We start from the raw sequence: 26,367 nt of genomic DNA on the forward strand, positions 1-26,367 counted from the left end.
TGTTTCTAACAAAAATGCTGGAGACCCACAAGTACCAGTGAACTACCAGTACCCCATGGATCACTTAGATGCCAAGACATCACTTTAAGGGCTAGACTTTAGAAACCACTATTCATGAATGTGAACAGTCATTTTTATCTTGACAAGACATGACTGCCCTGCCAGAAAAGGAAAATGAATAATGAGTTGGAGCATCCTCTAAAGCAAGATCCAGTTCTCAGTCAAAGTGTTGAAATCAGGAATCTGCACAAGACTACACACAGACATGCTTTTTCCTTGGAGATGTAACTCACAGCTGAGCAGCATGCAGAAGACACACCTGGAATTCCACTGCTGCCAGCCACTGATTTACTTCATGGTTTGATACCAAGAACCGAAAGTTGATGTTTTGACAGAGAATCCCTCCTTTTTCCAGTTACTTCACAGGATACAGTAAGTTTCTACTTACTGACACTGTTAATTTTCACTGTGTTTTCTCACATAATTGATACTTGATCACTGATGCCTTTGGCAGTGATAAGACATAACCCCCAACATTTTGAATTACACTGATCTTCCCTCTGGTCAGGAACAGAGATTTTACAACATCTCTTACCTGTGATTCAACCTCAAATTTAGAGAGGAGGAATAGGGTCTGTTTGGGGTGGCAGACTCCTCCTAACTTCGAAGGAAGAAGTTAGGAAAGGGGTCGCAAAACTTAGGTGGAACTTTGTGCCGTTGCTGAGATGAGGGGCAGATCTTCCATGAGGTAGAGAGCAGCCCTACAGATGGTGAGGTAACAGCACCATTGGCAACTAAAAAACACCAAAGATCTGCTCTGCAGCCTCCAGTGCACCTGTCTCTAGAAGAGCTGCACCAGTCAACAGACAGAGTCTCAATTCTTGCATTTACCCATTTTCCAGCTTTTGGAGGAATTGCTTCAGTAAAGAATTACGAGAGTCACTCAAGATCTGCATGCTATTCTTGTAGCAGCAGAGTCCAAGTCTTCCCCAGAAACACTGTAGTTTTGAGGGCAAAACCAGATGGTATTCAGTACGCTCCTGGAATATTCCTGGAGATCAGCGTGACAATGGAGTCCCACCAGGGCCTGCTGCAGTCATATAGGGCACAACATGACCATGTTCTACCACTAAGTTGTGGCTACCACATTCGCTTGTTACAGCAGTGTGAAATCAAGCTGTTAAGACAAACCCTTAAGCACTTCTTCAGTGAAGGGCTTTGAAATTCTATCCTGGATCTACCATAACTAAAAGGAATGACTCCAGGAGGGAAATCAGGCATCCCTTGCAATGTGATATAATGTGGGATAAAATATTCACACTCTGTAAGAAATAATGAGAAAGTTGTACCAGGGAATGTTTCCAATATAGATTTGTTTTGCCACCTGGTTCCAGCTGAGAACTATGTGCAAGCCCAGAAGCTCAAACAGTATTGAAGGCTGGTTATTCCTAACACACCCTGCATCTTCCAAACACAGAAGAGCTTTTTTTACTCTGAAGGCCATCTGCATAAGGAAGAGATGTGAAGCACTGTACAGACAAGTCCTCACTCCTGGAGTCATACCTGTTCTCTTTGAAACATATCTCCCTACTTTACCAAAAAACGCCTCCCACACGTATTTACACCAGTTTCGCTCTGCAGATGGCTGTGGAAAAGAAATATAGATTTTAATCTGCCTGGTGCAACACCAGATGAGCTGCAGTTGGGATTTAGTGGACAGACTCTTTATTGCTGGTATAAACAAGCAATGCGAAGAACCCAATTTTATCTCCAAAATCTGAATGGAAGGGAAAAATCGCTTCCCTGCTGCTTCTTGGTACTGGAGGGAGCTAAAACCACTAGCACATTCCCAGGGAAAGCACTACTCAGTGCTGCTCCCTGCAATCATGTGGGAGCTCTGTTTGGAATGCAATGGGAATGACTTGTAGCAATGGCTTCAGAGGAGGCTTGACGAGCGTCCCCCTCATTCACACTAACCAGACTTCAAAAGTAGCATTACAGTTTTGGATAAAACACTTCCATTCTCTGCTGGCTTTCTATTGCTTGGCTCCAGGCAAATTATTCAACTTTTCTGCCTTACTTTCCCCATCTCTTAAACAAAATCTCCCCCGGTAACCTTCCCTGGAGGTATCAATTACACTTTGGTGCTTGTAGAGGAACATGCAAAGGAAGGCACTACAGGAACTACAGACCATCAATAAAGCATCCAAGGCTCTGCCACCAATACTTTAGCAAACCACCAGCTCACTCAACCCCTAGAGCCAGATGTGCAGTGCTAGCTTGGAAAGCCAAAAAACAGACAGAAGCTGGCAGCTTCTTCATATTCATGAGCTCTTTAATAATGCTCAACAAAACTTGAAGGCATGTTCTCTGCTGTTGCTCTTGCCCTTTTGCACAGTGAGCAAGTCATAAATATTTCAAGGGAAGAGTCCAGAAAATTTGCAAGATTGGTCCTTGCCTTTTACAGCATTAATGAGCAGGCCATTAATAGTTAATGAAGCAGCTGCTGGTGATCTCAGAGGTAAAGGCAAGATGAGAACAGTAGTGTTTGCCCATTCACTACAATGTGATAATGCAAAGGAATGGCTTGATCCTTCTAACAAATTGTCCCCACCATGGCAAAACCCAGGAGGTGATCACAGGACCTCCAGCAGAACCACATGCAACACCCCTGCCCTGTTGCTGTCACCCAGCAGGAATGAAGACTTCTGCAGATGGCCTGAACGGACCGTCCTGATGCTCTGGGCACATCTGTGGGAGTGAAAAGGCCTCAGTGCTGCATCTTACTTAAACACAAGTGCAATGTTCCAAACTCTTACTCAGGTAGGACCACACGCAATGCCTATGGGCAGGTGCCTGTGTGCACCCTCTAGTCACACATATGTAACAATGCCACTAAAATGACTGGGGGTTTGGGTCTCTAACAGTCTCAACTGCTTGTTCAAAGCTGCACCCTGAAAGCCAAATTCACAACACAATCAGGCAGACAACTTCAAAGAACAGTTTTTGTGATTTCAGCCTCATATACAGAGAGGACTATGGTGAAAAGGTATTTTTGCTGCACTTTTTCATACCTCTGAACTGACATCACCTTGTCTGTATGTTTGCAGCTGGGAAAGCACGTCACCTTTTGGCAACTCCACTTGCCAGGAGCTTTACTGAGGAAGGGTGCCACAGGCCAGGCTGCTGGGAGCAACTCCAGCCCTACAGCCTGTGCAGGAGCAAAATGAAAGGGGATGGCAAGAAGAATTGGGTATAAGTTTGGACACTGCCAAACTCAATTTCTGTCTTTTTATCCCTGATTTTAAGGGATTTGTGAGGTTTGTTTCCATCTGCCTCCACATTCATGCATATGTGGGTCTAACAATCCCAGTACAGTAACTTTCTACTGGTCTAATGAAAACAGACAGGGTGTGGAGGAGAGACACCCATCACTGGTGCTATGAAGAGTGGTTAGTCTGACCCCTCTTTCCAGTGCATGCAGGAATTCAATCTCACAAGTCAAACGCACTAAAAGCTGTTTGTGTTGGTCCTGCTGGCCCCAGGAATAACCAGTCTCCTGGATTTCAGCTCACATCACATCTGGCTTGTCACAGATTAAGCTTTTTCTGTAGTTTTCTGATAAATGTCTGCACAAAAAAAAAAAAAAAGGATGGGTAGCAGAGAGGCTCCCTGAAGATCCCATGTGGACAGGGTCAGCATAGACCTATCTCCTCCCACAGAAAACTGAGTGGGGTTTGGATGCAATCTGACTATATCCCTTTTATGTAAGTGTCCTTAGCATAGAGTGCAAAAGTTCATCTGTTCCGGCTGTTCAGAGCTGGCAGTCAAGAGTCTTGCATTCAATGGGAAGAGGAAAAGGAAAAGAAAAGCTTAATTTCAAAGTTACAGTCTTAATTCCACCCTCCAAACCAGAGATGTTTAGTAGTGCAAGAGTCAAAGGCAACTGCAGCACTGAGCCCTCTGTTAAATAATTAACTATGATTTGCCTGATCTATCTGCAGGTTCTCACTGAAGAGACAAAAAACTTCCCTATCAACACCCTACTCTCACCTAAGCAGTAGGTTTCCTACAAGCAGCTCCTGGGATAATCGTCCTCTAGTTTTTGACAAAACTGGTCCTTGGCTTTGCACCTTCCAGCAAGACTCTGCCTGCTACTTTCAATGCAGATCAAAGGTGACCTAAGTAGATCCTTACTGTACTAAGACCTATAAAATAAATTTATTATGTTAAATTTCAAGTAATTATTTTATTCTGTAATTTGATTAAAAACTATAATTTGCCAAACATGCTTTCGAAAAAAAATTACTACTCAGACTTAATAGTAAAGTACATAATTACCAATGACTGTACAATGCTTCTTTTTAAAACACACAGCACATAACATGCCTTCATGCTTTAAGTTGGAAGCATCTTAAAGTCATTATAAACCTTGATTTAAAGACCTAAATACTTTAAACTATTTAAATCACATTAAGGATGAAACTTAACATATGAAGAACCCTTCCAAATCCAACTGTGTTGGGATGTTCCTCATTCTCATATCATCTATTTTACATATTTTAAGAACGGACATTTTAAAACCACAGACAAGTAAAAAAAAAAGTTTAATGACCAAAAAAACCTATCCAACCTCAAATGTTTCTTAATCAACTTCCTACTAGCTGCCCGTTTCACTCAAGAAAGAAGAAAAAAATTATTTTACCTTGTCCTCCAGCTACAATGTAAAACTTTCAGTGCTAAGTGTGTGTTAAACTTTCTGTTTCCAACCCTAAGAGTACTTACTTTTTACTGATTTTATAACACAGCAAAGGGACAAGGGCCATTCATACACTAGCCAAAAATTAGTCAAGCTGCAACCCCAAAAAAGCCAAGTGGCCACATAAAAACATGAAGAGTGTTTTAAGGTGAGTATCTGTAGGTGGTTAAAGACCAATAATAAAGGGTGGCAAATCACAGTCTTTCTCCACTGCTGTGCAGACCAGCATTCATGAATTTGAGCAGAACAAGGGCCTCTGAGCCAACCTGTGCCAGAAGCTCCTCATGGGAACTCTTGAGAAGATGTTACAGCAGTGCCTTGATGCACAAACCAAACAATGACCTTGCAACATATGGCAGCCTCCACCCTGAGATTCAGTAAAAGTGTCAAGACAAGAGCGAGAAGGAACAAATAAAACCCCTATCTACACAGGGATGACCAAAATGCAGGCAGATTAAAAACCAACATAAAATAAAATAAGTGAAGCATGTTAGATGAAAACACAAGCAGTGGTCCTACTGCTTGTGCCAGTGAGAGGCAAATAGGAAAGGATGTCTCAAGACCAAGGCAGCTAACTGAAAAACAGGATCAAATTCAAACCTTGGCTGCAGAAATCAATACAGACTCAGGTACAAATTCAGCTTTCCTGCGCAAACGCACCATGTCCAAAATGCAGCACACTACATCTCATACTGCTGCACACAAAACATCTAGAAGTTCAAAGTGTGGCAGAGGCCATGTGGTAATTCCCATCCCCTCTTGCTGTCTGCTACATTCTGAAAGTAAAGCAGCCTGCAAACAGCCACGAATCCTTTGCCATACAGTACTGCATACTGTTTACATCACCACCAATTTTGGGATGCAGCAGCCCTTGTGTTAAATACCCAAGTATCTCCTTGCAAAGTACCTCACACACTCTTCACTGAGTGCTTCATGTTCAGCAGCGCATTTCAAAGCAGATCCCTCACTCCATCAAGCATCACAACAGTGTTTTCCCTGCAGATGGAAAGGTGCCTTCCTTGTGCTGCAAGCACCCTGCCACAGCAGGCTCCCTGCTGGGATGCAGACAGAGCCCTCCAAAGGGATGTCAGGGTGGGAACAGGCAGGTAAGGGAAGAGGGGAAGGAAGAGGATACCACAAAGAAATTAAAAATGCAAAGCATGCACTCAACAATGTATTTCCTCCTAAACTGTGAAGAGGGTACAGACAGGAGTTTCTAGATTTTGTTTTTCTTTTAAAAGAACCCTATATTTATGCCCCCTAGAAATTTTGTGGGAGAGGTGCAGAGGGCTCAGCAGGAAATTGTGGCCAGCTGGCAAAGAGTGTCTGGTGCCCAATGACCACAGGCATGTTAGGGCTGCACACCCCGAGGCTGAAAGCACTCACCCCTGAGCACTTTGAGGTGAGAACAAGACCATCCACTGCTCACCAAGAAGTAAGAACAGAGCAAGCAAAAAGTAGTTCAGATTTCAGGAGATTAACTTTAAATCCACCAACTCAGTGCTCTGATTTGCTGCCGGAGAAGAGATGGGGCCGGAGCTGAGATCATCCCCATGTACAAGCTCTTTTCAGCATAAATAATACATTGTGACACTCCTCTCCTGGCTTGGACACGCACTGAGTGTTCGCACGCTCCTCTGGACCATCATACAGAGAGCAAACATGTAAAAATAAGGTAAAACATGAAAGTAAGGTACTTACAGATATGGCTAAGATCCAGGATAATAAGACAAGCAAACAGAATTTAAGGCACTTCAAGCATACTTAAGGTTGAAAGCAAAATCCTTCACAGAGAGCCAACACTTTTTTTTCCCTGTATCTGATTAACTGTGGATTTTCAAACTTGTGTTCGCCTTGAGCAGTATTTCCCAAACCACCTCATCCTCTTTACATCACTGCCAGGCACACAGACAAGATGCCGGCAGATACGTAGAGGAGGAGCATCCTGTGAAAACTGCTTTAGCAACAGTAAAATTGTGAGGATGCTCCAACTCTAAAGAAAGAGAAGATGCCAATTTAAAAGCAGCTAAGAAAACAGTTCCCTCCAAACATATCATTATTCCTCGTCATTCCAGTTGTTTTAAAACACCTGAGGAGCCGATTCTTCTCTTATGCTGGAGAATCCCAGACAGGCAGAGGAAGTAAAGGCTTCCTAAGGCAGCTGTTGAATTTATTCATCACCTTTTGTACCTGGGAACTCCCTACTCCCACCAGTTGGGAAAAATCCTGCAGGTCCTCAGTGGCCACGAGCCCCTGCACTCCCCAGCCTCCACCGGGTGTGTCAGGGACCCTGTTGTATTTGCCAACTCTCCCATGCAGCAACCCCAGGTACTTTCTCTGCTGTGAAAATGCCATGAAGCTTCTTTAGCGTCGTATCACTGCTGGCTTTTCAAAGAAAACTAAACCTAGCCCTCAAAATGGTAACACGGTGGAGCTGGCGCCTTAATACCCGAGCACACGTTGGGAGGACCTGCACCTTAGGTCAAAGCCCAGGTTAAAAGGGCTTCTGTCTCTCAAAAAGAACTGGCTGCCAAGGCCTGAGAGATAAGGAACACACCTCAAAAACCTGCAACCGCGAAGTCATCAATCCTCCCGGTACCGAGTACGACATGACAATAATGAAAAGCTGCATCGTAACTGTGACAGGCTGCAAAAGATGACATGGGGATGCCAGATGGTAAATAAATGAGTGACAAAGGACTCTGCAACTACCTATGCCTGAGCAAAAGGAGGGTGTTGGTGTAGTAATCCCATGGGTGGGCGCAGTGACAGCCATGTGGACTTCTAGCCAGGCAGCCAAGTGCTCTCCCCAGAAGGGAGGTGAGCACTGAAACAATTTCCACACTTTCAATCACATGGAAATAAACAGGCCTGACCCAATGCCATTATTCTCAGATGACCAGGAAGGGGAATCTTTTTGGAAAAATGCAGAAAAAAACAGCTTCAGGGGAAACCATGATTCTCAGGGATAACCCTTCCTTCCACAATTTTCAAGGAAACTGTACCGAAGCTCAGAAGACAACAAGCACCAAAGCCTGTAACAGCCGTGTGCTCCCAGCATATCATTTAAATAAATCAGTTTCTGCAGAGACAAAAGACAAGGAAAAACTCCCTGTGGTGCCTGACAGTTTGGGCTCAAGAGGATGCTGAAAAAAAAACCCACAACAAAACATATTTGCTCTTGAGGTGGGCAGCAGGAAGAGGGACGGGGAAGGCATATCCTCAAAAACACTTCAGGCCAGAACCACCAGGACTTTCCTTTATTTTGTGCAAAAGTGAATCAGCAGCGCTCTGCCTGCCCAGCAGCAAAGCTCGGAGATGCTGGCGCTGTCTGCTTAGTACTGGATTTCACTGGCATGAGGGGAGGCAAAGCCTCTCAGCATCACTTCCCAGGCCTCCATCCTGGCACTCTTTGAAATCCTACAAAACTTAACTACCTCCAGCTGGTATACTCTTGGATTTTCGTCCTGAAAATAAGATTTAGAAAAAAGAACAAGTATTTTTCCACTTCTGCTATCTAAGTAAAGTGTAACATAAAGTAACTGAAACTAATAAGCATGAAATTAGGTTGAGAAATATAAAAAATAAATATAATAAACTTGGAGTGAGAAAAATAACACATATATTGGAGGTGAGGGAAGGGGCACAGAGTTCTTGAGAAATATTGGTATTTTACTAAACCCTTCTGAGGGTGCCTTCAGCAGCACCTCAGAACCTGTTTTTTTTGGGTGCTATTAAAAAAAACCCCAAACCACAAATAACAAGATTCTGTTTAAAAAAAAAAGGACTCACATTTTTCCCTATACAGTTCTGCTCATAAGACTTCTTCCTCTGCTCATGACACTGGACAAGAGGCTAAGTAACACTGAACCTAAGGCTTCCTCAGTTATGATCATTGACTCAAAAAAGTGAGAAAATCTCTTTCCATTTGTTTGTTTGTTGTTTGTTTGTTTTGAGCTCCAGCGAGTGAAATATGCAGTTTTAACACTTATTAGAAAATTGTGGGAACAAGACAATTTACTACAAAAGGGAAGCCAAAATCAACAGGTAATTTGAGATTGCAAGTTTAAAAAATTATTTAAGAGGGGAAATAAGGTCAGGACAGGAAGAATGGGGGGAAAAAAGGGAAGAAAATCCCAAGATTTCAGGCCTGTGAGAGGATATGAAAACCGGTGCAAGAAGTTCCCATCCCACGCCTCCCACTGCTCACATGAAATTAATCGTCCCCTCCATCCATGCCAACTGGAACAACACTGTAAATCACAGCATGGAAATGCTGCAGGTTAAAAAATAGTACTAAAGATATATATCTATGTCTCAAGAAAGGAGGGAGAGAAGCAGAGGGCTGTTTCTTTGCAAACCCAAAGCTAAGGGTTTGCTAAGTGGACTAACACAAGACAAATAACTTTGCTTTTCATCTTGCAATATTTTTCAGGAAGATAAGATGAATTTCAGGTTGTGGAAGAGTTTTCCAAGTGAACTGAACTACACCATGGTCAGACAACACCAGTCTGGAGGAAACTCCATGGCATGTACAGAACCACTTGCATTTGGACCAGGATGTGCCCACTCCTGTGACCCAGAGGCTCCACTGCCTCCACCTGCAGGGAAGTCTGGGTGTAACTTGGGCTTAACTCCAGCAGTAACATGGGTTTCCCAGAGAGGAGGGTTGATGTGCAGACATCAAGAGCTGAACAAGCACATGACAACAGGCATCTCTGCATGGACACATGTCAGTTTTGTACCACTAACACTTATCACGTGGTTGTATCAGCCTAGGGCATGACATGTCACTCACTGATGCAGCTGTGGTGGCAAAAACCACAAGGAGAAAGGCTGTTACATCAGCAAAGTGGCATTTCTGCCAATGTCACTTATTGTGACAGGGTTTGGGAGGATAAACCCACAATCACATTAACCCAAGGAGAAAGTTCTTGATGTGGTTGTAGAATGCTGACCCGACCAAAGGGCTTGTGTGCTCCAAGGCTCTGGGTACCCCGTCTAAGGAGATAATAAATACATGCATGCTCACTTTTTACCAAAGCCTGTAGCGACGGGAAAAGGAGCAATGGTATTAAACTGAAAGAATGTAGGTTTAGACTGGACATAAGGAAGAAATTTTTTATGATGAAGGTGGTGAGATAGTGAAACAGGTTGCTCAGCAAAGTTGTGGATGCTTCATCCCTGCAAGAGTTCAAGGTCAGGCTGGACAGTGCTTTGAGCAACCTGGTGTAGTGCAAGATGTCTCTGCTCATCATGGATGAGACGATCTTTAAAGGTACTTTTGAACCCTCAGCCCCAGGGGCTGGGCAGCCAGCAGGTCTCCCCCAGCTGCAAGACAAAAGGTAGCAGAAGACAGAGAAGACTACATGATTTCAGAGCTTTCCATGCAGATGGAAACTGAGCCCAAGGGTGAGCCTGGGCCATGGCTCTATTTAACCTGTAGTCTGTGTAGGCTGGGGTGAGGGGTGTTGGGATCCGCAAATTCCTCTCAAAATGTTGGTAAAAGTTAATTTGAGAGGCAAGCAAGTGGTGACCAGGCTTTGCTTAGCTAGATCAGATCCACACTGGACAACAGTCTGGAGAAGACATGAACAGCAGATGTAGCTGGGGAGGCTCACTGTCAGAATTACACTGAATTCCTCACCCGTGCCCTGCTTTCACCACCCAGCTCGTACCTGCATACCTGGACAATTCACCAAACATTGTCCAAACTCGCTGACATCTCACCCCCCTCCACTCCTGATGTGCGATTTCTAACCATGCAGGTGTTACAGATCACCTTCTTCCCCATTTGCTTCCCGACCCCTCCTCCCCTCTCTGTTGGCCCTCCAGATGGCAAACTCTCCCCTGTCAAGCACTGACATGAGCCTTCCCACCGCCAGCCCCACTCGGGGCACTGCCCACTGCAGGTCAGCTCATGCAGTCTCATCCATGAATTCAAGGGGATGTTGCACAATAACCCAACTCTGCATCTATCAGAACAAACCCCCTTAGGAGGACTCTTCTAAAGTCCCCTCCTGGTTACCAACATATAAACCTCCTCTGCTTGCCTGTTATTCTCTCTCTGCTCATTACCAAAAACCATCTGAGGCCTCTTCAGTGCTAAATACACAACATCATTTCACATCTCTCCCTCAGTTTCACTCATCTCCTGGTTTCACCAATAGACTCACAGTGCTGGTCATTCTACATAAAAACAGCTTATGGAAAATTCAGTTTTCACTTTAGAAACCAGTTTAGGGTCTCATGGTTCTGAGGAAACCCTGCCAAGTGCATCATTTTAGATCCAGACTCACATTTCTTGCCACAACCCCAAGTGCATATTTTTTAAAACAAAACAGTCAACCAAACAGCCCTTCTGACTTGCAAAGGCATGGCAGTTTTGGGGAGGGAGGGCTGGCTTGGTGATTTCTGAGCTGCCTCTGGAAGGTAAGGCTGGAATTTAACTGTCTTCTCTTCATCTTCTGAGGGCCCAATTCATTTTATTTCCATTTTGCTACACCTTTGCAAATGAAACTCTCAAATACTACCCTGTATGAAAAGTATTTGGAACATTCTGGAAATCAACAACTCTTTTGGCTTTTAAAAAAAAAACCCAACAAATACTTCTACCCTGTGACTGAACTGTATCATGACATCCAGTAAACTTCAGATCCATTTTTGAAGGATTGATAAAATAAACTAACCACAAATTTTAGTTCCAGCTGACCTGACACATATAAACACACCTTGATAGAAGAGCAGCAATTACTTTAATGGCTTTAAGTTAAAGCATTTATAGATTATTTTAATGCCTATTTTATTACTTACTTTCAATACGAACAGATACCATCATGCAGATGTGCAGTAACTTTTAGGGAAAGAACACACTTGCTGAATTGTCCTCATGCTTGAAAGAAAGTCAAACTACAACTACACTCCACAAAGAATGTAAATGCAGCTTTACTGAAATCTGACAGCCACACTGAAATCTCAGGGAATTCAGTTGTGACATGTCTGTTTCTAAAAAAAATCAAATTAAAATACTATTTTGTTTTATTTTCAGTACATGTTTTTACTCCTTAAGCAAACACACAAAAAATAATTTAGACATGGGTCAAAACATCCCAACTAGAAGAGACTCCAAAGACAGTTTCTGAGGATCATCCAAGTTAGAGCAAAGCAAAAAGGAATAGCAAAGTAAAAAGGAATAAAACCTGAAGATGCTGCACATGCAAATACAGTGATGTCATGCCTGGCATTAAAATCTTTGTCTTTTACAAGGATGAGCAAAACCTGCTGTGTTCTCATTCCAGACTGGAGCAGTTTGAAACTGGTTTGAAAATGCAAAAAGAAGCCAGTAAGTTTGCTATATTTAATGTTGGCCTTTTTTTTTGACCTTTAATAAAAACATAATAAAACTTCCCCCCTGCAACAAGAGAGAACCAAAACGTGATGCTGCCAACTTGGGCTGTTTCATATAATGGATTATTGATTTTACAGAGACACTGTCTAGAAATTGTTGATTGTAATTAGAGTAAAAAGGAAAAAAGAAGTGGTACTTTGAGACAAAGCGATTGGAAAGAGTGATCTACTTTCAAACACTGACAGCAAGAAATGTCCTGTGGGATGAAACTCTGACAGAACTTTTGGAGTGGACAGGCAGGAAAAATGTCATTTTATGAAGGTGAGTAATCACAAGGGCTTTGGCCTGATCACTGAGCTATACACATCTATACATGCTTTCCACCACTGAGTTCATCACAGATACAAGAAGAGAGGACAACATGGGACAGCTGTTGGCCATTTCTTTCTACAGAAGCCTGAAGGGATAAATGCAGATGGGTTAGAACTACAGCAAGGACCAGCAACAACTTTAAAAATGCGTGGGCTTCTTAGCATTCATATTCTTCCCAATTGCTGGCCAGCACCTTGCTTTCCCTGACCCGGAGATCGATTTGCAATTCTGTGTTTCAAAGAGCTGCTGAGTCCATACAACATACTGAAGCCACATCTACATTAGAAAGGCTTCACTGGGACAGAAATATATTACACTCACAAAGCACTTCAGTCACAGATACCTCTTTAACAACAATATTACTCATCTAATAGTCTAATAAAACTATGGCAGCACATAGCAGTCTTACTTCACATGCCATTTCCCAGTAAGACTGCATGCACGAGGCTTCTGCTAGAGACATCAGAGCTCCCATGTCACATCTGTGCCTGAACGACCACCCCAGCCCCAGCCAGGAATGACAAACCCTGCATAAAGTTTAATCTGTAGGTTTTTTTTAAAAGAGGCAACTCATTGACCAGCTATCTGTAGATTATTTGTAGGTGAGCTGAATGACAAAGCAGAGCACGGCAATGATTTATCATCATTTGCTGTAAAATAATCATGTTGAGGCATTTGATATTTTACTTCTCAGCCCCAATTTAGAAAGACTTTTTTGTTGTTGATGAGATGATTTTCATTGCTTCACTAAAAGATGTGCTAAAATCCCTTCCTGAACTGGGATTTGACACCTGTGGGACAAAGGAATCAAATCAAAAGTTTTGCATAGCTGACAGCCTTACGCTGTGACTCTGGTATTGCTGCGGGAAATCCCCTGTGCTGCCAAAGGTGCAGCTTCTCAAGGCACTGCACACTCTGCCACCCTCACCCGCTGCTCCCTGCACTGCTGCGGGACCCAGCGGGCAGGAGCTGCTGATGCCCAGCAATCCTGATCACCGTATTACCCTCCCACCCTGCAAGAGTCCTCCTCTTCCCTCCCATTCCTACTTCTTTGGATGCTTTCTCCCCTTCTGCTCTCCACCTCACAACCCAAAACTTTTGCTGAATTCCCCTGCACGGCAAGACCCTCGCAAGCTCTCGGGGTTTCAGAGGAGCACCTGCCGTGAGACAGGATGGGGAGCCGCCATCGGAGAGGTGCTTGGGCAGCCCAAGGAAATCAGAGCCATGCCCCGCCCCCCCGGCCATCTCCGTCTGGAGGGATTCCCAGGCTCGAAGCGAACAAAAGTGCTCAGGAAAGAGCTGGGCACGGGGATACCCCAAAGTCAGACAGGTACATCCCTACATCATTTCCAAGTTCTATGCCTAGAAAAGAGGAGGGGGGGGAAATCTGTCTTTCCCTGTCCCCTTCATCCCAGAGGGAGAGAGGGAAGGGGAAAATAAAAGGAGACGGCTCTGTGATGGCTTTGGAAACCGGCTAAAACAAACGGGAAAGTCACTCCTCATTAAAAAAAAAAAAAGTGGATGCAGCGTGCCAAAGCCCGAGTTTCCCCAAACTTCCCTTTATTCTGGGGAAAATAAAATGCTACGGGAAGGCAGAGCCCTTCGCCGAGGGTGCAGGAGGGATGGAGCGGGGCGCCCGGCTGTGCCCCGCCGCGGTCCCGGCTCGGTGCCGCCGCTCCGCAGTCACCGGCAGCGAGCCCCGCGCCACGGCCACGGCGTCACGGGCGGGAGAGGGGCTGGCAGCGACGGGGGTGGGGGCAGGGGGAAAAAAATAAATCAAAAATTAAACCAGAGGAAAGCGCTGCCAAGTCCGGCCGCGGGCGTGGAGCCACGCGCGGCAGCGTCGCCGGGCCCCTCCTGCGCCCCGGGGCGGCTCTGCCCCCCCGGCCCGGGAGCCCGCGGCTCCTCGGCGGGGACCGCGCTGACAAAATCGCCCTGCTCGCCTCTACGTAACGCCCTGTCGAAAGCGGACGCCATATTTTGTGTTGCTGATGTCGACATAGACAAACGTAGACATGTTTCCCCCCCCACTCCTCCTCCTCCCGCTTTTTCCCCCCCTTCACCCAAACTTGCGATCGGGAGGCGGCGGGGAGCGCGAGAAGGGCGAGGGGAAGGAGGCTGCACGGCCAAAAATTAAAAATATAGATAAAAAAATTAAAGAGCCTACCCCGAACAACCCTCCCGGCTCCCACTCCCGGCGGTCTCCCCCCCGTTCTCCCCCTTCCCCAACCTCCCGGCCCCCGCCGAAGTGCCGGGAACCGGACGGTTTCCTGCGGGAGGAAAAGTTGGGTGCGAGCGGCCGGGGCGAGCGCAGGGAGGGGGCGGCGGGGAGCGCCGCGCACCGGGGGAGGGGGGGCCCCGCCTGGGAAGTTTCCTACCTGCGCCCAGGGGCGGCGGCACCGACTGTCCCGGGCGGAGCGGACACCGGGGCTCCGCTCCCGCCGCTCCGCTCCGTGCGCCGCCCGCGGCCGCGGGACCCCGCGCCCCCCGCCCCCGCCGCGCCGGCCCGCGGGCAACACGAGCGCACGCACCGGCCCGGCCCCGCCGCGGAAAAACAAAAAAAAAAAAAAGAAAAAAGAGGGGGAGAAAAAAAAAGGCAAAAAAAAAAAAAGGGAAAAAAAAAGAGCCCTCGATCGGCGGGGATCTACGCCAAACCCCACATGATCTCTGACGTCAGCCTGCGTATTTGCATACGATACCACCGCCGGCGCGGCCGCCGGGGTCCCTCGGCGCGGCCGAAAGTTGCGCGCTGGGGCTGCGTCCTCCCAGTCGCCCGCCCGGCCCCAGCCGCGCCTCCCCCCGCTCAGCCCCACGAGTCCCCCTCGCGACCCCCCGGCCTCGTGCCCCGAGCGCTGCCCGAGGGGGCTCCGCTGCCCCCGTGGTGACACCGCCGGCCCGTTCCCGGTGGCATCGCCGGCCGCTCCGCCGGTCCCCGCCGCGCTTCCCATCCCGCTCCACGAGCGGAACCACGCGGACCCTCCCGATCCTCCGGGTGGAGTCGGGGCTCGCAGCGGGGGCGCTCCCCCCTCCCCGCCTCGGCCCCGGTGCCGGGAGGATGTGGACCCTTGGTAGAGGGACTGGGAGTGAGGACCCTCGGTCCAGTATTGCGTAGGCTTGACCTCCCTGTGTGGGGATGGCAGCGGCTGGACCCTCGTTCTAGGACGTAGGAACGGGACCACTATCTCAGCATCGCATCTCTGCTATACAGACGGCGGGGGCTGGACCCCTGCTATAGGGACAGCGATGGGATCCCGAGGGGCTGGATGAGGCTGTTGCCGTGAGGCTGCCTCTCCGAAACGGGGCAGATTACCTGGGGAGGTGGGAGGCACTTCTTCATCCTCTGCTTGTGATAGAGGTTTTCCAAGCCATCCTCTTTGGGGTGGGCTTCAGGCGGTGGTTGTTTGTTGCTTTGCAGAAGGTAGTGTGTATTTCCGAGGGATGCTCCTGCAATCTGTGCTCCTCTGCTGCATCGCAGGAGTCCTTTCCCCAATTTAAAACTGTCGTTGAACTCTTTGCCTTTGTCCCAAAGAGATGTAGACAGATAGAACCGAGGCTATTTTTTGTTTACTTCAGTGAATTAATTAAAAGAAATCATTTACCGATTGTATCTTGCTACTAGATAGCAGATCTTCCAATAAGTCCAGGCTAGTAGGACTTAAGAGTGGCATAATCTCATTGTAACTTCAAGGGTGTACTATCTACGATGCGGTATCTTTGACTAGATCGCATTAGATTAATCTTTTAATTGTGTACTTAAAGCTCCACAGGCTTTAAATCTCTTCTTGCTTCGGCTCTCTCCCTCCCCCGTGTCGCCAGCGGGGTGGCCAGGCTGCAGCCCTTAACCCAGCTGAGAAACTTCGCTGGACGGCATTTTGTTTCCCTTCCCCGTGAAGGACTGGGGGACTGGCTCGTGTTTGAATGTCAGAAGAGGAGCTCTAAGTTATTGTAACTGAATAATCGCGGAAGAACTTAAATATGTCAAAGCAGTGTCAAAAGACTTTTTTGCAGGGATACCCTTATCTGAGTAGGCGTGTTTTCGACTGCCTGACAGAGTACAGTCTCTCTCTGTAAGTATTTGATAACAGGATGGATTCCTTCCTCGCTGCCACCAGCCCCGAGATTTCTGCTAACTTTTCCTGTTCTTTTCAGATCGAAGCTGATAGGCAGGGAGAAGCCAGGGGCATGAGCATCCCCTCTGCACTTGTCCACATCTGGAAGATGCCCATTAGAGCTTGCTGATGCTCATCAAATTCCGGTTTTCCTGCCTAGAATTGTTTTTTTTCTTGTTGTTGTTGGGGGTTTTTGTTGTGTGTGGAGTTTTTTTATTTTTTTTTATTCCTTTTTCTTATAAATACTAGTGATTATATGTTGTTTAACTCTTCAGTAGCTGCCCATCCCTGGAAATGTTTCTGAATTTTGAATGCTCGGGGTGAAAGGTGGGAGGGGAAGAGTTATTCTAGGGCTCAAAGATATTTTTCCACAGGATACGCTTTTTTCCTACTGTCTTAAATTCCTTTTCTATGATTTGGAAAAAAGAAAAGCCTAAATGTTAATAAGACTACTATGCTTTTGAGTGTAAAATATTCTTGAAAGGGCAAATCAATGGAAAAGCAGGTGAAAAATCATCTGCTTGCTCTTGTCCTAACTGACACTTACTTTAAGGCCTGTTAAACTTTTTTTGCATTTCCAAATGCAGAAGGGTCTTTGACTGATTAGGTGATATGGTAGCTAATTCTGCCTTTCAAGTGCAAAAAAGGGCCGTCAATGGAAGCCGGGTGTGGGATTTCAGACCTTAAGCCCGGGTTGTAACAAAAACAGTTCTAACCTGAGACCAAAGAGATCCCTGCACCAAGTAAGGCCAGCAGTGAGACTCAGCCGCCTTCTGCAAAACTGTGGATGATGTCACACAAATTAGGAGCCGGAAGGTCATTAAAGATGAGACATAATTCGTTGTATTTAAAATGAGGAGGATGTGGGTTTAAAATTGGAGCAATTGGTTTAAAATTGGAGCAGTTGTTATTACCATCCTAAATGAATAAACTAAGGACAACTTTTTGAGCACCTGTATATTCAGTATTATTGCTAGAGAGGCTGTATGATCTAAATCTAAGTCTAAGGATACCTGCTTGTGTCTGACTTGGCATTTTCTCACATCAAAGTGCAAAATATAGTGGACAGAAATTGTTTTTGTGAGTGTTTTTCAACTTGGTCATTGAATATCTCCTCTGAATCTTGAGCAGTGAGACAATCAGGCTGTGTGGTGTCTCAACCCAGATGCTCTCTTTTAGGAAACTTGTAGTTAGTAGTTAGTCCATTAGCTTTGATTCTATCGAATTTAATTGAATTTAAGAGAAATGATAAAAAGTTTAGTGAGGGAGGGGAGAACTGTGATTAAGATTAGAGTTTATAATTACAAAAGCCTTGATTCTTGGGGAAATCATGCAAAAAAAAGTATCAGTGATGAATGCAATCTGAAAACTCTGAAGTCTCAATATGTAATTCGTTTATAAAAACCTAACATTAACATGATGCAGGGTAACATAAAATGGAAATTGCTTTTACAGAATATGCAAAAGGAAATTTGCAATTTTAAATTTCTTTTGCATAAGGCCTCTCTTTTTAATTAATAACACAATGGAAGCCACACTGATTACAAAACACAGTGAATATACATGAACAATTTCCAGGAAAGTGAGAGCAGAGCACTTGCTTGCTTTAAATCTAGTGCCCTCTCTGTTCCCTTTGTGCACTATCTCTGGATTTAAAGTGACATCTGCTCATAAAGCCCTCAGATGAAGTTTCAGACTTGTCTGTGAAATAAGACATTGGTCAGAGATAATGAAATGTGTACTGATATTTTTTTTACGATGAGGAGAAGAGTGTCTGACATATGTATTGTCACATACATTTCCATCTTTTTCAGCTTAATGGTTTGTTTCTGACTGTTTAATCCTATGAAATTGCAGGCTGAGTCAGCATTACAGATCTAATTCCCTGTCTTGGAGGTGCAGCTCCGAATTTCTCTCTGAAGAGACTTCATAAATATCCTCAAAGGGAATGTACATCCTTTAAGAGCCACAACAGAGGCATGTAAATAAAAGTACTGTTTTCTGTTGAGTGCGTGCCTACATGTTGCTCATTTTTATGCTGGCCTAACCCTGTGAGATCAAGTGGATTTTTGCCTACAAGACATAGCAGCAAATGGGGAAGCTGTGAGCTTTGAGACAGATGTGTTTGCTTCTTCCAGGGCAGGTGAACCAGCCCTAGGCTACTGCCTTAGAGCTGGTTTTGGGAAGAACCAAGCTCAGCTTCCATTGCTAATTTTACACCTTGCTCCTAACTCCTCTTCTCCTCCCTGTTCTTCTAAACCTACATGGGTATAGTGATTCATTGGCTCTCACTTGGTGTTTTTAATGCCAGCTCAGTAGTAGAATCAGACTTTCTCTACAGTCAGAAGTAGAAATTGAGGTAAAAACAAATTAAAAAGAAGTCAGCAGGCAAACACTGTTACCTTTTTTCCCTTTCTTGTGGAGACCTTGATCACTGTGCTGAGAGCAGGAAGTGGTGCTTGACTGGTGCCCTTTGCATCAGTGGCTGAGAAACAAAGCTCTTTAGCCTTGTATATTTGCCACTCATTCCTCAACCTGATGGGTTTTTTCCACCCCATTAAAACAGCTTCCCAAAACAAACTTTCTCCTTTGCTAAAATGCTTTATCTCTCCTGTCAGTGTTCTCAATTGCCAGAGTGTGCAAATACAAGCTGAAGTAGTAAGCACCGATCAGATGTGCTGTCTGCAAAATGAGATGTTAATATAAATGCACGGAAAAGGAAAACAATATCAAAGTCTGATCCAATTATAAGGGCTGATCTTATGATTTGTAGTGCTCTTAAGCCAGGGGAAGCTGAAAGAAGGCAAGATGCCTCCCCTTCAGGACGAAGGGCTGATGGGGAAGATTAGTTGCTAAGCCTGGATGGAGAGAATCCCCTGAACACAACCTCCCTAAGCATTTGCACTCATCGCCTGAGCTTAAGATGGGTCCTGGCAAGAGGCACGCAGGCATCTGTCTTTTTCTGTTTCAAAAACTCCAGGAGAGCTGATCACTTATCACGGGAACCATCTGGCTTATTCTTAGAGAGATCAACAGTTAGTCACTGAATGAACAAGGAACAAACTGCATTGAAGTCTGCTCTCCCCATTAAATATGAGGACTCAGCCCAAGGTCCCTGAAACACCACGTGCATTGTCTGCTGCAGGCAGAAGGGAGAGACATTTAATTCTGCCTTGAGGTTGCTGAGCTGCTGTGATGTGGAAGAGAGCTGCTGTGGTGAGCTAGGGGATGCTGGCATCTCTGCAATGAGATGTTGGAGGTCATGCGGATGGGGACCCGAGGCTTTGCTTCATCAAGGTCACCTCTGTCAGGGATGGAGAAGCTTGAGGAGGGAGCCGGGCTGCACCACGGCTGTCTGGAAAGCTTGACAGCATCTGCTCTGCCTCCATTGTTCACTGTCCGTTTCAGTTCCCAAGTACCAGGACAATAGGTGGGAATGGGTTCACTCTGTGAGAGAGCCGATGAGGATGCAGGACAAGGCCAGTGTAGGCTATTGTGGGATCAGTGCTTCTGAGCTGTGAGAATTAGGGGGCCGAGGTGTTTCTCTCTTACCTTTGAGGGATAACACCCCACCTTGTCCCTGACAGGGTGCAAGCACATCTGTGTGACTCTGTGCTCCTCGTGCTGTATTAAGAAGGGCCATAGAAGTAACCGAGCCAACGCCTTGATAAAAACTTGTGAAGTCACACCTCCTCTCCTGTCAGGCAGTTTGTATTTCAATAAAGCCTGCGGCAGCCTCCGCCTGCCCTCTGCCACTCCCATCAGGTCCCTGCGAAGGGCCGCTGGCCCGGTGCCGGCGTGCTTTGAAATGCACCGACGCGCAGGGGGGCTTTGCTCGCCCACCGCTGCCCTGGGCCTCCTGTAGCCAGGCAGGCTCCAGACATTTTTGCACCTATCAGCGACCCAAAGAGCTGATGAATTCAGTGAACTTGGAGCAGCAGCCTGGCCATCTCTGTGGATGGCCTGCAGATCCCACGTGAATCCTGTAACCTTTGCTGAGAGTGGTAATTTGGGGATTTTTCTTTTCTTTTCGATTTTTTTTTTCTATTGCTCTTGCTAATTACTGAAGCAATTTTTAAAATTTAAATGAGGGCTTCCTCCCTCACAGCCCATCTGCTGTGAAATCACAGCGCACATCCTTTGTGACAGTTCAAGCATCGCCATGGCAACGTGCTGTGATGTGATCAGCCCTGAGTTATGACCTCACTGCGGGACTGGGCAGGCCAGGTTGCTTTGGCAGAAGGAATAAAAATCAACTTCTGTATTAACAAAAGTGGGATTTATGCTACAAGCCAATGGGATTTGGCCTGGCCTAAAAGCCAGGCTAAAACCCTCTCTGGAGGTTTTTAGAGGACTTTAGTGCTAGGACTGGGGGGGGGGGGGCATGCACTTGAAAAATCGTGTATTTTTTTCCCTAGAGAAAGTTACTTTCTTTGAGAAGTCTTTCCCACCAGTTTATGTCACTATTTCAATAGAAATCCTCGGAATTTTTAAGGCTTTTTTTCCTGTTTTTTTTTTCTTCCCGTGTATCCATAGATTGAAAGTGCTAGAGACCAAAATCTCTTCTACCTATTTGGAGGCAGGTGCTGCATGGCCGGTGGCAATGCATACTTCACCTATGCTCCCCTATGGCTTTGCCCCGACCCAATCCAGAAGATAACAGAGCTGGGGTTAGTGGTTTGACTTTCTGAGGCATTCATCTCTCACCTCCCTGCTGAGTCTGGCATGAAGGGTGACAAGACTGGAAGCCTTTGTGGACAACTGGAGTGGATTAGCCACCAAAGACCGCCCAGCGGGTGCCATATCCAGTGTTATCCATTTCCAATTAACCAAAGACCTGGTTCAGAGCCCCTGGTTCAAAGCAGGGGGGATTTTTTTTTTTTTTTGTGATTCCTGCTGATTTTGAATCAAAACTTCACTGTCAAACTGAGCCTGCTCTTTCAGGAAGCTATTTGCACATGTAACTAATTCACTGAGACAGCTTGTATATTTATCTGTACTGTAGTGTGTGTTTCAGAATGTGTCTTTATCTGTCCCTTACAGTAGAATAGAGCATCTTTAGACTGATGGTGTAAACAGAATTGATGGGGATATTTGGCAATTCTAGAGGGACTGGTGGTACAATTTGCCACCTCTCTGGAGACCTGGAAAGTTAACAGGCAGCCTAATTTGTCTATTTTATTTGTTGCTGAATAGACATGGTGCTGTTTATGAGGATTTAAACAATGCATGGCTATTAAATAGTATGTTTATTTATTATATTAACAAAGCTGAGAGGTGTTTTGGGAAGGGGAGGAGAGAATCTGGGAAAAACGATGCACTTCCAAGTGGCACGCTGTGCAGAGAAATATTAGACTTTCATAGTATTAGACTTTCAGGTATTAAGACTTTGTGGCCAGTTCTGTAGGATGGTACAATCTAGGGGACCACGGTGAGTCTGCTGTGCCAAGGTCTGTATGGTGATAGAGGAGCACACAGCCCTTAGTTTCCCTGTCCCTTATGGCAGAGCTGGTGCATTAGGCTTACAGGCCTCACATATCTACTCCTCCCTGTACCTTTTTGAACATATAGAGTCAATATAGCACCAGTGTGTTATACTGATCAGACAATTTAATTTTGCACTGATGACTCTCTACTTCACCTGTTGAGTCAGAGAGCTGGCAAATGGTTGCTGTAGCTTTGTCTCTAAGCCATTTTGGAGAGATAACCTTGAAGACCTTCATAATTTTTAGGCTCACAACCAAAAGAGGGGCAGAAGGGGAAGGAATCAAGTATAATGATTTTCTCCCTCCAAAACTGTCTTTAAAAATACTCCCTGGCTTAGCCTCTTTATGCCATTTTACAGCCTCCAGCAAGTTTTTACAGCTGAGCTACTTTCCAGCCCCAGAAAATGCAGTGCAGCCCCTGAACTATTGAAGTGCAAATGGCTTGACCGTAATCTAGGAAGATCCAAGAGAAACAGGTCAAATGTTACACTAAACAGTTATGGCAACATATTTTACCAGCGGGAGGACAGAAGCATGTTTACCCTGGGCAGGTTTAATGTGAGAAGATAAAAATCTCTTTTCTGAAAGTGAATATTATCAGTTTGCTGGTCTTTGGCTGTGCAGGCTCAAAAATGACAATCCTTCTGTAGCTCTGTCTATACCAGGGTCTCAAGGTACTTAAAATATTAACTTCATAAGCTTTACAGCACACTCATATTATCAGCCCCTGTGGTTACCCCAATTTATTGCTGGAACACAGGGCTTGGGGAGACTGGAGACAAGGTTTCCAGTGGCTTTGGCTGTGGTCAAGCAATCATAAAAATCAATGCCAGCATGGGGGCTCTTGTGACTTTTGCCAACCCGAGGGACCCATGGCACAGTCAGATCCCTGGAGTCTAAACCCACTGGCTTAGCTGTGCTGCACATCGTTCACCCCATTGCTGACACCAGGAGGAAGGCTCAGTTGGGCTTACTATGTATTGTGGTAAATATTTATAAGACCTACCTGTATCTCAGCAGTGGCAGTAGGAATTTTCCTGCTTTCACAGAAAAGTGCATCTATAGCACTGTCAGAAATATAAAAGCAGTATCACAGTGCTCACAGAAACAAATTGGAGTCTTTATCCTACCAGGGCTCAGCCGAGAGTTTGTATCATCCTCTTAGTAAGAGACGTGCCCTTAGATCCTCAGCACATAGATTTTCCCTGCATGCCAGGGTAACTCTGGGATTTTGTTTTGCTGCAAGGCCATGCTAGTAATAGCTTCTCTAAGTTTTGGAAAGCTGGATTTGCAAAGCTAGCTGCTGGATAACATGGTAAATTACAGGTTAGGTGATGTGTATTTGCTACAGCTAAAGGGAAATGCTTTTTTTCCCTGATCTTGAAAATCCCAGAAAGGCAGCTTTCTCATTGCAAAATATTTTGTCACAGTAGCCACCTCAAATATCACCCTAGTTCACTGACAAATTTATAGTGACATTTTTCAACAGAGATGGTCAAACTCAACTTATATGCTCCCTTTAAAATACTGATTTTCCTGCACTTTCAGAGTGTCCGGGGAAAAAAAGATACTGTATGTAAAACTTGATTTATAAAAAACATGTGCTTGTTGCTTCAACCTCTGGGTACATTTACATTACGAGACACAAATTAAATTTAGTGTCATGCTTCCAGCAACTGTGTTTCATCCAGGACTGAGCAGACAGGATGGGAGTTTATTTTACAATAAATGGGTGGCAATACAGGGTGAAGATTAGGAAAGGCAAAGAGGGGACACACTAAGAGGGTAACTGATAAAAGTATTCATTTTGCTGCCTATGAACAGTAAAATTACCATCTGGTTTCAGAATGACTCCTTTCAATATTAAAAAATATGAAGATAAGAGTACCCTCTTCCCCAACACATTGAATTTATTTGCAATGGTTTTTGGAAGTCAACAATAGAATGAAAAATAAGTGTAGATTTTCTGTATGTTTTCATTAGGCTCTAATAGTGGTGCAGACCTTTCAGAGAAGTGCTGGGATCTACTGTCTGGAGGGGAGGTGGGAGAGGGGTTGATTCCTGCTTGGATCCTGTTCACTGCTTTTACTTATGTCTTAACACATTAATGAAATACATTTAAAAATAATTAGTATGCTAAGGCTGGTGTGATGGATACCAAATTTGATGCATAGTGATACAAATGAAGATTAATATTAGTCATATCTCTATGATTTAATGAAGGATATAATGCCACCTGCTGTGTGGTGGAAACAAATTACTGCTTCTTTGGTTGTTTTTGACTAGTTCTGGAAAGAAAATGAATTTGGACTAAACTAATTTCCCTTTAATGTCTTAGACTTGTAATTAAAGATTCACATGTTGCAATTAAACATAAATACTGTGTAAAATGACACATAGAAGAGGCTTCTGATGTTAACCCACTACTTCCCGGAGGGTACAGCACCCAGCATTTTCTAGTTGAGTTCAGTAGTAGTTTCCTTTTCTTCTCTGCGGACCTGGAAGACATCCTCATACACTTCCCTGCTTTCTTACAGGTACAAAAGAGCACCCCTTGGAGGCAATAATGGCCTTTTATTCATAGAGCAGTGCCACGTGGAGATGTATATACATACACTTAGTGTGGGCAGGGGACTTGACCGGCTCCAGTCTAGGGCCAGGCTGTGTTGGTCATCTCTTTGGTGGTTGCTGCACCAGTGTCTCTTGAGCCAGGGATGGCATATGAATCCAAAGGGAGAGCAATGATGCCTTGGAACAGATGTCTCTGCTAGGTGCAGACCACAGGGGCCATCAACAGAAGCCATTAAAACACAAGCAGTGGCTTGGACCTGTTGCCACTGTGGACCTTTCTGAGGACTTGATGGAGTTTTTGGCTAAAGGGTTGCATTGCAGCTCAGGATGCCCAGTCTAGCCAGAGCTTCTGTTCTGGATTGTGCTGTGCCTCCTTGCTATATCTAAAGGCTGAATGGCCTGACTGCTGGATGGCATATTGTATATGGCAGACTGGCAAACAGCAGTAGCAAAATAATTTTGTCCCCCAACAAAGTGAATTGAATGAGATTTAATGTTGCTAAGAGATTTGGACTGCATCCCTCGAACTTCGGGAGATTAGGCTGCCAAGCAGGAGGCACTGCATAGGGGCTGGCGCTGCGCCAGTAAACAAAGCTTTATCAGGATGATATGTTAATATTTGTGTGTACTGTAAGATTAAAAAAAAAAGGTGGAGGAAAGTGTGGTGGACTGCCTCATCTGCTACTCTGGCATAGAAATTCCCATTGAAGCTGATGGTAAAACTAATGCTCTTGCAAAAACTGTAAGAGATTTAAAAACAACTTGGTTGCAGTGGAAAACAAATACCTAATGCAGCGAGTCCACCTTCATCTGTGGTCCTAGCAGATCTTACGTGGAGAAATATTTGTCTTATGAGAAGGCCCAGAGGTCCCAGCTGAAATCAGAATTGATTTCAGAGAGGGGCTTATTTGGGATGCAGCAATGCTGACTCAGCAGGTTGTGGATGGCTACAATGTCTCACTGCCTGGGCACCAAGCTGGCCATGCAGGGGTTCACCATCATTCGAAAACTGTGTGACCACGTGAATGTGCGACTATGCTTGAGGTAGAAAACCATGATTAAAAATTCAGCCTACAGAAAAAAAAAAAAGCGAATGAGCTGATAAGAAATACAGGCAGTGGTAAGACTCTTGGATTCCTTCATCTGACACCATATGGACAGGGAAAATGCCGAGAGCACATCAGTGGATCTTGCTGGCTGAGAAGGTACTCCTGAAATCTCATCTGAATTTTGGACAATTAAAACATTGAAGCTTGTGCCAAAGTGGGTTTTTGTGAATTAATTGCTGGAGAGAAGTTAACTGGAGAAGATGATGGAGCAAATGCTGAAGGTAAGAAACAACAGGATGGTTAGGAGGGAATTCCCTGTTGACTTAACTAGTGACATGTACCGTGGTTAGAAGAAAGGAGTGTAGATTTGTCTGAGAGGTTTGAGGAGGGCCTCTGGCAGTGCTCTTACCTGGTTCTGACTTACACACTGGTAGTAGGTTCTCACTTTGGAGTTTTGGGGAAAGTGGATCTGAGTGTGCTGGGTACTGGAAACGCATGCGGATGGGTGTAAAGAGTGTCACCACTTCAACTACAGCTGCCCTGAGTCCTACTAGAAAGTCTAGTGATGTTTTCGTCTGAGGACCACTGCAAATGCGGTCTATCTGGTGATCACATCATCAAAGTGTATCATGGACCATGTGAAATCTGCAGATCTGTGTAGGCTGTGGGAGAA

At 45.2% G+C, this 26,367-nt stretch overlaps 1 protein-coding gene and 1 long non-coding RNA gene across 3 annotated transcripts in view; one reads left to right on the forward strand and one right to left on the reverse strand.

Annotated features, from left to right (window-relative positions):
* ZHX2 (zinc fingers and homeoboxes 2) overlaps positions 1-14,978 on the reverse strand; it is a 76,306-nt gene extending 61,328 nt beyond the window's left edge. For both annotated transcript variants that reach the window (XM_064645781.1, XM_064645751.1), the window contains exon 1: positions 14,858-14,978. The gene's annotated coding sequence lies outside the window, so the exon portion shown is untranslated. The remainder of the gene's footprint in view (positions 1-14,857) is intronic.
* Positions 14,979-20,690: 5,712 nt separating this feature from the next.
* Positions 20,691-22,666, forward strand: LOC135416044 (uncharacterized). The gene is made up of 2 exons (XR_010431420.1): positions 20,691-21,384; positions 22,434-22,666. It is a non-coding gene; the product is annotated as an uncharacterized LOC135416044 (long non-coding RNA).
* Positions 22,667-26,367: the final 3,701 nt, after the last annotated feature.

This window comes from Pseudopipra pipra, chromosome 1 (genome assembly GCF_036250125.1).
Source record: "Pseudopipra pipra isolate bDixPip1 chromosome 1, bDixPip1.hap1, whole genome shotgun sequence".
NCBI classification, from domain to species: domain Eukaryota; kingdom Metazoa; phylum Chordata; class Aves; order Passeriformes; family Pipridae; genus Pseudopipra; species Pseudopipra pipra.